General features: G+C 44.0%; 1 long non-coding RNA gene across 2 annotated transcripts in view; it reads right to left on the bottom strand.

The window, feature by feature from the left end:
• Positions 1-1,384: 1,384 nt before the first annotated feature.
• Positions 1,385-12,262, bottom strand: part of LOC136789783 (uncharacterized) — a 96,573-nt gene continuing 85,695 nt past the window's right edge. For both annotated transcript variants that reach the window (XR_010828726.1, XR_010828727.1), the window contains one exon: positions 1,385-9,806. This is a non-coding gene — a long non-coding RNA (uncharacterized lncRNA). The remainder of the gene's footprint in view (positions 9,807-12,262) is intronic.

Genomic DNA, 12,262 nt, shown 5'->3' with positions numbered 1-12,262 from the left:
CTGAATTTGAGACCTGCTCCTACCTGCAGTGTCTCCTTTTCAGATAGATTTCCACAGGACCTGCTCAGCAGTGAGCTGACTGCCCATAAAACTAGCCTGAAGCACTAAGTTTATATTGGATTTTAGTCCTTCACTGCATTCATCCCCTGGTCACCAAAGCAGAAAGTGGGCATGGCAGTGACAGGGACTATGCGGGAAGTGCATGGCCGTTAGCTGGAAACAAACAGCCATCCAACACAGTAGAAGTAATATTTTCCTGTGCCCAGACCGATCATCTGCCTTTCCTTTACCCCTTTAGGGTCTGGAGAGAGACATCAACATGCACCATATTAGTGATGATTCCCACCAGAGCCAGCCTTTGCTGTTGCTGGTGGCTCTGCAGGGCTACACGAGCTGGACCAGCTCCGCACAGTCACCTGCCCTTCCTACAGAGCTCACTCTTTTGTCTGGCTTTTGCAGCTGTAAGGCGAGGTTCCCATATTCCAGCCCTAGAAAATAACATGACCGTCAGCTGCAAGGTAAGCTGGTTGGAAAGGAGATTGGTTTTCTTGAACACTGCTGACACATGCCCATTTTGGGGAAATAATCCTCATCCCAAGACCCGTGACTCAATCTGTGCCTCACCCATCTGGCACGTGTGCCTGCCACTTTGGGTGACTTGCTGCTACGGCTGTTGCTCACACTTGCAGGGACTCTCAGGTAGCAGAATCCATGTTCAGTTTCCTGCCAGGCAGGAGGGGAGACTGCCAAGGAGAGGTGGCAAAAATCATGCAGAAAATTTTGCTGTTCTTCCTCAGGGAATTAAGAGAGGAGGAGGAGAAGCCAGCCTGAGAAGAGAAATATTTGTGCTGGACAGGACGTGTCACTAGAAATACAAAGCCAGGACTCACTACTTACCATGTGCAGAAAGTCTAGCAGTTTCCTTAATTTCACACATGTTATCTGTACAATAATGCTAAAATATACACCCTTTCCCCCCATGCAGTTTATTGGAAATTGCTAATTAATTACTTCTTTCATTAACTTAATTGTTGAAGCGTGATGTTGTATGAAACGATTAACCACCTGTGTAAAGATCTCAGCAGATCCAACCAGCACTGAGCGTGCTGAGCAGCCTAACTCCTACTAAGTGTTGTCAGCATCATTTACAGGAGGGGACACTGAGGCAGGGGACATCGCAGCCACCATTTTCATCCTGGAATCACCCAAACTCAGGTTTCATCTTTTTGTGACTTGGCACAAGCAGGAGTTTACCAGAAGGCACCAGAACTCCCCGGCACTGAGACTCAGAGACCCAGATGGCCCGGCTGGGTCGACCTATCCAGAGCTAGAGAAGAGTTCTTCTTTTTCACTGGAGAGAAAAGTTTTGGGGTCTTCCCGAAACAGTCCACCTATCCTTTGCTCTGCAGAAGCTTCAAGGCATTGGACCAGCTGGATTTTATCCAGATGGATTTTGGTTAATTAGTCAATTCTGTCTCAAAATTAAACAAACCAACAGACAATGCATTTCGGCAGCCAGTATCTAAGCCATTACGTGAACAGGAGGCATGGATATTTCTGTACAGAGACTTGTAGGTGAAAACGGAATTCAGTGAGCAGTTATTCCTGACACCAAATCCCCATCAGAGCTGCCTGTGGGAGCATCCATGCCCAAACTGGAAGCAGAAGGATGCTGAAGAACCATCTTTAGGAAGAGATGTGAGAATCCAGTTATGCTGGATCAGCACGGTCTGTTGGATTTGCCTTCTTCTATTTAAGGCTAAATGAAAACTTTTTCATCCTTTGGAAATATGTATTCTCAGATAATTCCCAGTCCTCCCATTAGGAACTTGACCCATTAGCAGTCTACGTGTTTCTGTACACTTCTGGCGAGCTTTAGACACCTCTGATCAAGACAAAGTCTTAGTGAAAATTTGCCAAAAGCTGTGCGTCTGTAATCACATCACTGCATTTGGCAGCAGGATTGGTACATATGGCAAACTTCAAAGATTTGGCAAAGTGAGCTTACCTTCAAAGAGAGTGTTCTGAGTTACTGGAAAATGAATTCTCTTTGACTGGTGCTAAGTGTTGAGGGTTTTTTTTTTTTTTCTTACAGCAATAAAACTGAATTCAATTAGAAGTGAAGAAATAAAATTTCAAAGACAATGATGAACAAAGGTTTATAGAATAACAAACTCTTACAGAATAAGTTACCAGGTCAAAGCAATCCAAGGAAGACAAAATGGCTATTAATTCAGCTAGACTGGAATTCACGCTGCTCTGAAACTGAATCTTCCATCAAATTAACCTCTGATGTTTCCTCTGTTCATTTTGACATTTTTTGAAATCTGTATCCTTTCTGGAACACTGCACAGCCATGTGGATAAAACCTGTGTCTTCGCAGTATCTGTACTGCACATAAAATAGTTTGGAAGTATTAAGACTGTAATGTCAAGTATCTGAAATTTAGGAAATATTAGAATCTGGGTTGCTTTTTAAGCACCAATTTGCCCTGCACACATAAATATCAGCATATCAGTATATATACTGCGCCTGCATTAGCATCATGTCACAGCAAGGACACTGCAGCCCATGGGGGCTGATAAAGAGTCTCAAGGTAGCATTGAGAACCATCTTCACTCTGACAGCAAATCTGTGCCTGTTGGTAACATAAGTACTGAACTAAACGTCCAAGCCACATGTAGAGTCAATAGATCTTTCATGGGATGATTCAGGGCACTTTGTTCAGGGATGCCTACCTCTACTAACTTCCAGGCATCCTAAATTCCTGAATCATGATGATGTTAGCAAAGTGGTAACTTGGTGGGGTGAAGGTGAAGTTCAGCACTCAGCAACCCAGACAAGGAGATTCTGTCCTCTTAACAGGCTTATCCCTCTCTTTATGGGCTGCACACACACACCCATGCATAGCAAAGCAGAGGTACGGAGTATCCTCCAGGACCAGCTGTAGTATGTATGCTTCAGTGGCCATGCAGACTCAGCATCTGCAAGCCTATAGCATCCACAAACACAAAATGGACATAAATTCTCTGTTACATACACCTTTTACAATATTTTGTTTTCTTTCTTTGAAGTAGGCAATGCCTCTGCTTTATTCAGCAGTTGTTTTTCCTTTCTTGTTGCCTATATTCCTTTCTTCTGCCTTCCGGGGAAGGTCTCTTTGCCTTTCTTTATTTCCTTATGTCTTGAATAACATCAGGACAAAAAAAAAAAAAAAAAGAGGCATTATTTTGGAAGGTGGATGCAAACACAGGTTACTTATACTAACAGTTGCTCATGTGTACAGCAGGCTACTTGGGCTACGGTGCCATCGATATGACATTATTTTAACACTGTCACTGTTAGCCATCTACTCTAAGATGGTAATCGAAGCATTTCCTACTTGTCCACAGTAATACCAGCTATTTAGTAGCTGGAAGATCTTTCCAAAACAGCGATTACACTATTCAAACACAGGCAACTTCTGAATCAAAACAAAGTATGTATGACTTCAGGGTCCTCTTGCATGAATTGAATATACGTTATATGCTGTGGTTTAAAAACATCTGTTGGTTGGGCTGTATACAGTAAGGATACACAGAACACACGGCACTGTCATTTGCATATAATGTGTCACTGCTGTATTAAGAGCAGAGGAAGATCACAAAAACCTTGAGAAAACAGCGGAATCTAAGAATACAGCTGTATAAGTCATGGAGAGCACTCTAGTAACACAGCAAACTGACAAAAATCTGACAAATTAAAAACAAAACAAAACAAAACAAAAAAACACACTTGCAGCAAAGCTCTGAGTAAACTGGTAAAGACCTGACAGCAGTGCTCACCTGGGGGAGTTGTTAAAATGACTTTGAAGAGGGATAGATTGCCTTTGTATCTTCTTTTATTTCATTTTACTTTACTTTTTTTTTTTTTTTTTTTTTTTTTTTGCAGTACAGTGCATAAAGAAAGCTCAAACAACAGTTTCAGAGGTCCCTTCCTGTCCCCCTCATCTTTCCAAACACTTATGGCCATTAGTGGTAATGGATCTTTTTTAACTATGGCAAGAGCCTTCTTGCTCGTGGTAGCCACTTACCAAAGTGTCCATACATTGAGAGTCCCGATGGACCTAGCATCCCTCAGAGGTCTTACAGGATGATGAAATCCAAGAATGAGAGATGAGAATGAACTTGCGTTTGCTTTTCAGGATGAGGCCAAGCTCCGTGCACCTCCTCACTGCAGGGAGCCCTTGCAGATTCGGCTGCAGCAGCTCTGGCTGACTCACCTCCGCCAGTAACCAGAGGTCTGGGTTACACGGCATCCTCAGCACCAGCACAGTCTTGCTGCTGGCCATGGGATACAGCCTCAGCTGGAAGGCTGCAGCTGAACTCAGGACCTGCATACTCACGGGTAAACAGTATTGCAGCTTTGCCAAGCCATATAACTGAAACATTCACAAAACTGGTTTGATTTAAAAATTAAAATAAAATCAAGTTTGTTTGGTTTGGTTTTCTGGCGTGCAGGCTTCAGTGGTCCACTTTTAGAATTCTTTTCCTGTCATTCTGATGCTATGTTTTTCCTCTAAGCGAAAGCTGACATTCTCATACCACCCCTCATTTCAGAGCTTAGGCATTTGGAAGATGCTGCCTCCCAACAGGCACTCCCAAGCCATGAGGGCTTTCAGTATTTCTGTGCAGGGTATTGCATTTTCAGGAGCTGGGGTCAACATGCACAACTCCAAGCCTGACCACCAAAAGGCATTTGTAAAGCTTTACCACACATCACCATCCTCATCAAATTCCTGTTGTGGCTAATTTTATGTCACTTATTAATTGTGCATATTACTTTGAAGGAGAATGTCCATCTGCTTTCCTTTCCATGGAGGGTGGGAATGTTTTTGTTTTTTTGCTGCCCTGCCTGAGGTAGTTGGGGAATCCCTGAGAGCAACAGAGCCTTGCCCAGCCAGTTTTCTCCTCTCCCACTTTCTCTGGGCACATATCTGCCTCTGGCAACTTTAACTTAATTGATACCAAGGAGACTCGGGGTCTCACTGACCACAGCTGCAGCTCCAGCTCCAGAACAAGGGCCTGAAGTGGCTTGTGGTTGAGTCCATGAAGGAATCTTGATTAAACCACTTCAGACTTATTACAAACCATAATTTGACAAAGATTTGTGATTTTCCAGATTTGTTAGAAAAATCCAAGACCAACATTTGGCACTTGTACTTATAAAACAATTGTCCATGAGAGTGACTAATTCCCAGCAATGCCTTCAGGGAACACTTCCCATGTGCATGCACAGCCTATGGTGGTTATACATTGAAACAGAATTCCTACAGCTGATAATGGGATAAACACTGTACAGTTTGGGCAAGGCTTTTTAAATGGAATATTTAAATCTGTTTACATTTATATCTGTAGAGATCAGGTGTGGTGGGCTGGAGTTAGTTGTACAGCAGATCACTTATGCCCTAACATCTTCCATGCAAGCACGGTGATTTTCAGCGTATCATTTATCCAAACAAAAAGACACACAACCCAGTTAATATTAAATCTAATGATTTGTCCATTCAGTCAAATATCTGAACATGCAGTATTAATGAGTTTAGGAGATCTGATATTTAAAGAGTCCATCAACTGTTTGAGTTTGCAGAGGCCCAAGTAATGCTGCTGCTGACTTCTTTCTGCAAAAAGGTAGTTCATGCTGTTGGATCACGAATGAAATGCAGCCCCTATTACACCTCTAGGCTCTGCCTACAGCTGTCTGCCACACAGTACAGTTCAGGATCACAGCTTAGGGAGCAGCTTGAAAATCTACTCAACAAATAGCTGCTAGGAGTTGGCCAAGAGGAAACATGAGGGGTGTTAAAAACCTGCTCCCATTCACGTGGCAGTAAGGAGGAGCTAGCTGCCGTCCTGGGGCTCCTGCAAGAAGGTGTTACAGCCTCTCTGTAGGGACTGGCAGGGGTCCCTTCCCCCGTCAATGTACAGGGGGGTGGGCCATGCCATTACCAAGGCACAGCCCTTGTTTACTTCCACAGAAACAGTCCTTGGCATGGTCTCTAGCGTGCCTTTGCCCCATTTTTGCAGAAGATGCCCTAACAGTAAGGCACTTACGGAGTTACATTCCTTCTCACGTCCATCATGTCCCTGGTAGATCTGGGATTGTGGCCCCAAAGCTCTGGGGTGTGTGTCTTCCTCCAGTTCCCACACTCTGGGACATGCCTTGTTCTCACTAACCCACCTTTGCACTTCCACGGTGCAGGTGGGTTCCCTGCTCACCCAGACAGTGTCTTACAGAGCTGCTGCTCCTCTCCGTCTGCTTAAAGTGGGAGTCCTCCCTTCAGAGAGTTTTGTTCCAGTCAACGTGCGTTAGGAGATGGTCAAGTGGCTTGAGCCATCCCAGGTACCTGGGGGATGGTATTTACATATGATCTGCTCAGATCTGGCTAATGGGGTAACCCTGGGCACTCACAGTAGAGTTTTTGACAGCAAGAGAACCTGATGTTTTCCAAGTAATGCATATATGAGCTTCAGGTATCTTTAGGGCTATGGAGCAATTGAGCAAGGGTTTTCAGAGTGGTTTGGCACACCATCCTATTAAAATAGTCATTTTCTTTCCTTGCATGAGGCCCCAAAACACTTGAAAAAATATCCCATGGGGATATGTGGAGCAATGCCAATCACTACTGTCCCTAAAAATATCTCACCTGAATCTATGTAATATGTTGCATCTATTATTAGAAATTTAGTAATTTCAAAATCTGCATCCATTTCTAGGGAAATTTATAGGCATGATATCATGCCAAAGTACCATTGCTGCTTTCATAATAAAATAGTTTGGATAACAACAACTTTTATTCAAGATGTGAAATAGTAGTATGAGGATTGACATCTAAGCCTGGTCCTGTGTATGTCTGTTTCTTTTTTATCTGCACAGATTCCTTGGGGTTTGGCTCTGGCATAAAAAATGAACACTGAAATTTACTTTAAGTGATATGTTTCTTTTGGTTTATTTTTCTTTTACAAGAGAAAAAATATTTGCTGCTAAATATTTAGGATTTTTGTCTGCTTTTCTAAAGAAATCTAAGCAACTAAAGGCCCAGTCCTACAAGCTTTCTCATGTGTGTCATCCTTGCTTGGACGCAGTTCCCTGGAGACAAGGGGGTACTTGCGTGAGAGAGGAGAGTAAACTGAACCCTGAGAATGGAAATGCAATTTTTAAACAAGCAAAACCAAAGCATCAATGTGGTTGACATTGCTTCCTACTTCGGATTATATATTGTATATAATCCAATTTAGACCAGTCAAGGAGGGCAAAAGACTTTTGTGAGCCAAAAACAAAGGAAGGAGAGATCCTAAATCCTGTGAGATTTTGTTTGTATTTCAGAAACTAACCAGAGTGGAAATGCATTAAAAATATATAAATAAATAAAAATAAAAAAATAAAAAATCCATTACTTAAAGCTGACCTGCAGTTCTTGCAGTCTCCTTACACCCAATATACATGTTCCCGCTAGTTTGCACGCTACCGTCTCTGAAGTTCCTGCTACTAATCACTACAATATGAAGTCTCTAGCCTCAATGTTAACATTAAATGTAGTGGCTTTCAGCTGTAGCCCTCCTAGCATTAAGAAAATAAACCCCTGCTGAAAGCCATTTTCAGCCTCATGTAGGCAGGGACCACAGGGACCACCAGCAACCATTTTGTGCTGAATTTTGATCTGTTTCTTTTGCCTTTACCCATCTGACATGTATTTTTTAGGGGGTTTACAGCTACAGAGACACCAGAACTGCATGCCAATCTGTTTCAGGCTGACATTCAGACTTCTGCAGTGCCAACCACCTCCCTTGCTGTTCAAGATCAGACTTAAACATAATCATGAGTGCGTGTGACTGGCTGTAAAGCAGATTTTAACATGATCTGGCTGAAGATCCACTAGATGGAATTTAGGGACACACGTAGGAGTTGGACTCGATGATTCTTAAGGGTCCCTTCCAACTCGGGATATTCTATGATTCTATGATTCTATATCCAAGCCCTGACCCTGATCTCTAATTCTATAAATGTGTTTAAAAATTCTTTGTAATGCATGTAACAAACCTGCAAGCTGTAGGAAGCCATCACAGGTACTCAACTCTTATGTAGCCTTCATTTTGAAGCATCTGGTGAGGTAAATGAAATAGCAATAGGCCAATGATATTAATATGCTATTCCCCCCAAAAATTCTGGTTTTAATTTATATCATTTAAAGAACTGTGAGAAATAAACCAGCACTGAGGTGGAATGATCATGAAAGCTGAAATGTTTTGTACAGCGGACTCACACTGAATCGAGAAGAAAGTTCTCCGACAAGTGTTGGTCTGGCAAATGTAGTGCACTAACTTGAGACTCAAAGTATCCCCATTGAGATCAACCATGTAGGGAGTGGAGGTGCCTAGCATCTTGTCAAAATGGAGTTTAACTCCTGAAAACTCACAGAGTGAAAATATTGTAACAGAATAGTACTATGAATGGTCATGGAAACTCACAGACAAGGAAGACTGAGAGGACTGTACAAGGTGTTTGTTTATTTATTTATTTATTCATTCCATTTTGAAGGTGCCAGGCTTCTAGCTTTCAGACTTTGACTCCACTAAAAATATCCCCATCCTGTACACCCTCCTGAATACAGAAAGTCGGCTAGCTTTTAGACACTTTCATCCTTTGTAGTTTCTGCCAATCCATCACATCCAATTTTCCACTTTCCCTTCTCTATTAGCCTTTGGTCACTGAGGATTTTCAACTGCTCCATAAAACCCCTGAACAGTCCTGATGATGGGGAGCTCAGCACTGATGTGGAGGCAGAGGAGTGCCTCAGATCTGGGTCTGTCAGATCCCGAAGCGCTTCACCAAGATGTGACTGAAGACTGGAAGAGGCAATTTTTGCTGTGCTGGTACACAATCTCGTTGCCAGTTTAAAGAGAAAGCATGCCTCAGTTCACCTGAAAGCCCAGGGTTCATTTGCTATGTTTGTTGCAGAGGGCGTGAGCTGCAGTCATGAACAGATACATGACACCACACTTTCACAAGCATAGCTTGCAGTCTACCTGTCAAAATCCTCTTCACTTCAACATCAATGCAAGTTATCCTGTGACACAAGTAACATGAGAGAAAGCCTGTGAAAGAGAGCCTATCCCCTCAGCATGGAGTGGGCTTTTTAGTCCTCTACTCCTTCCACAAGACCAAGTTCTGGATTCTGCACCTGAGATAGGACAGCCCTGTCTGTATATACAGATGAGGGCCAAGAGGCTGGAGAGCAGCCCTGTGTAAAGGGATCCGGGGTTCTGGTTGACAGCAAGTGGAATTTGAGTCATCAGTTTGCCCTGGCAGCCAGGAGGGTCAGCATGGGGTGCCTCAGGCCCAGCATCGCCAGTCAGTCAAGGAAAGGGATTGTCCTGCTCTGCTCTGTGCTGCGCGGCCTCACCTCAGGCACTGTGTGCAGTTTGGGGCACCACAACATAAGAAGGAATTAAAACTATTAGGTAACGGCCAAAGGATGGCTACAAGAGTGGTGAAGGGTCTAGAGGCCAAGACGTGTGAGGAGCAGCTGAGGTCCCTTGGTTTGTTCAGCCCAGAGCAGAGCAGGCCGAGGGGAGGCCTCATGGCGGCCTGCAGCTCCCTCACGAGAGGGGAGCGGAGGGGCAGGCGCTGAGCTCTGCTCCCTGGGGACAGCGACAGGACCCGAGGGAACAGCATGTTTTGACTCCTCCTTAGGGGAGGTTCAAGTTGGACATCCCATCTGGTACCACTCCTGCTCCGGGCAAGAACACCACGAGTTCCTGGGATCTCTGCAGAAAGAAAAGAATTTGTGAGGAGTCTTGGAATGAGCTTCTTTATACAGCTTTCAGTTGTCCTTGGAAACTTTAGAGACCTGACTTCTGCGTCTTGCCTAGGGACAATTACGGGGCATAGGCACTACACAACACTCAGCTGTAATACTAGGGCTGGGCATAATACATTTGGCTTAATCATAGGTGGATGAAGTTAGATGGGAATACAGGTCCATACAGCTGGGCATGCCGCACAGGTCAGAAGAGGGCTCTCTTCTCTCCTGTTCAGAGCTGCAGAATGGAACCCGGAGATACAACAGGGTGCTGTGCAGGCCTGTGGTGGCAACAGGCAGAGATGCTGGGCACTGTGCAGGGAATGACCTCCCTCTGTAGTAAGGGAGCCAAGCAGAACAAGGCTGGTGGGAAGGAAGAGGAGAGGTGTCCAGCAGCTCCCTGCTGGATCACACCTGGCCATGCACCTCTGAGGTTATGGGCAGATGTCCCCTCAGCAGACAGCTGTTGGCTGGAGGCTCTGATGCTGTTCAGGCGTTCCTCACTGCTCCTTAGAGAACACTGCCTATGCTGGCTAGTGAACAAACAAGCTGATTGTCTCACATAGAGCTTGCTGGAGTATCAGTTTTGCCCCAGTTTTCAAACCAACTTGACCGCCATCAGAACTGTGGGGGCAACAGCCACCAGCTGGTGATTGATGAGGGGCACCCTAGGAGGGCAATGTCTTCCCCCACTGCACCTGGAGCTAGAACAGGTTATATTTGGCCATGGCCTGTACCAATGTGATATAACTAAAAGGGAGTCCAAGCTAGCTCAATGTATGTGTTGAAGAAAGCCAGACAACAGCATGCATTGAACTGACTTAGCCTCCATCCAGATTTCACCCCAAATTTGGCCTCTCTTCAACCAGCTGTTCCTCTGACTGTGTGGAGATGAGGCCTATAGAGACAAATAAACCTCAGGGAAGACCTTCTGGAGTCTTCTCTGCAGGCAACTGTGGCTCGCCCTCGTGAAGTTCTGGGTTTGATGGCCTAGTAGGTCTTCTTCATCCCATGACACCATGATCCTACATCGCCTTGGTTCACGTTCCCTTCTCTTCCTGGCCTGGAATCTCCAACCGCTCTGCTGCTCTGCCGCCTGGGAGGCTGAGTGTTTCTGCCAAGGCAGCTGCTCCATATGAGATCTGACACTGAAGGAGGAGGGAGTTTTATTCCCCTGAAAGTAAACCCTGTGTAAATGCAGGAGTGCCAGGAAGGAATATTCTTGGCTTGTCTTTCATCTGAACTGTAAATGATGTATCTCGTGAGTGGTGAGTGGTGATAGCGAGCTGCATCCAAATCCTAATCAGCCAGAAGTATGGTCACAACCAATAAACTAATGAACCCCTGCAAAGTCCAGCCTCCCAGGAGGGGTCAAAGCCTATTTATACAGAGTGAGAAAAGACTTCAATTCACAGGCCCTGGAACAGCAAAAGCAGGTTATTCATTGGCATTCGTTTTCTCTCTGCGGAGCAGGGAGGAGGAAAAATTGGCCCCTTCTTCCCTGTTACATAGCATTAGAATATTTGGGGTTAAAACAAAGTAATTATTTGCTGAAGAGTAAATTAGGAAAGCTCTCAGCTATTTGTGAATTTGGGTTGAATTTCATGATTAGTTCCTGTTGGATAAGGGGAGAAATGTTTTAAGAATGCCACAGTGTTTTATTTGGTTGTGATATTTGTGAAATGAAACATTTGGGTTTAGAACAATATTTTCTACTGGAAATGTCACCTCTAAAACAATGTTTAAAAATATTTTAAAACCAGGTTTTGCAATTTCAAAAAGATACAGATCTTTCCCTTTTAAGTCAAGGGAACCATTTAAAGTTAATCTCAGATGACTGCTTTTTCTTTTCAATTAGCTTTGCCAACTTCTGTCCTTCCCCCTGCTGTGTGCTTCACTTTGGTTTGGCAGGAGCTGGCTCCATGATTTCTGCTCCTTTCCTCTTCTCCTTAATTGCCTATATGGCTCTCTAGGCCAAACAGGCATTATTCACCCAACCCAGTTTATGTCCCTTTGGATTAGAAAAGAATCAGAAAACATTTCTGTAGAAAATTATTTCAACTTATTTTTGACAAAATGACTTCTGAAACAAAGTATTTAAGAGTTGAATAGATAGACCAAAGTGGTGATTTAATGGAGCCCTTAGGCTTCATGATCTAATAAAACACATGGAGGATGTTGCAGTGACCCCAAGGTTAAACAGTTTGCCTGTACGAGCCAAGAAGATGTAGACTGGGATTAGAAAAATCTTGGGTCACTGCAAATTTAGTATTCCTCGTTGTCACTGTTGCAAGGTAAGCAACTTCCTCCTAATACATTCCTCCATCTAACTAAGGTGTTGCTTTTGTGATAGCCCTGTGAACGCTTCCTTTCATACGTTGAAGCACCATAAGAACCCTGGCAGCTCTACCTATCTTGTGT

Source organism: Anser cygnoides, chromosome 2 (genome assembly GCF_040182565.1).
Source record: "Anser cygnoides isolate HZ-2024a breed goose chromosome 2, Taihu_goose_T2T_genome, whole genome shotgun sequence".
NCBI classification, from domain to species: domain Eukaryota; kingdom Metazoa; phylum Chordata; class Aves; order Anseriformes; family Anatidae; genus Anser; species Anser cygnoides.
Note: the sequence above shows the minus strand (reverse complement) of the source record. Positions and strands in the feature narration are given on the sequence as shown.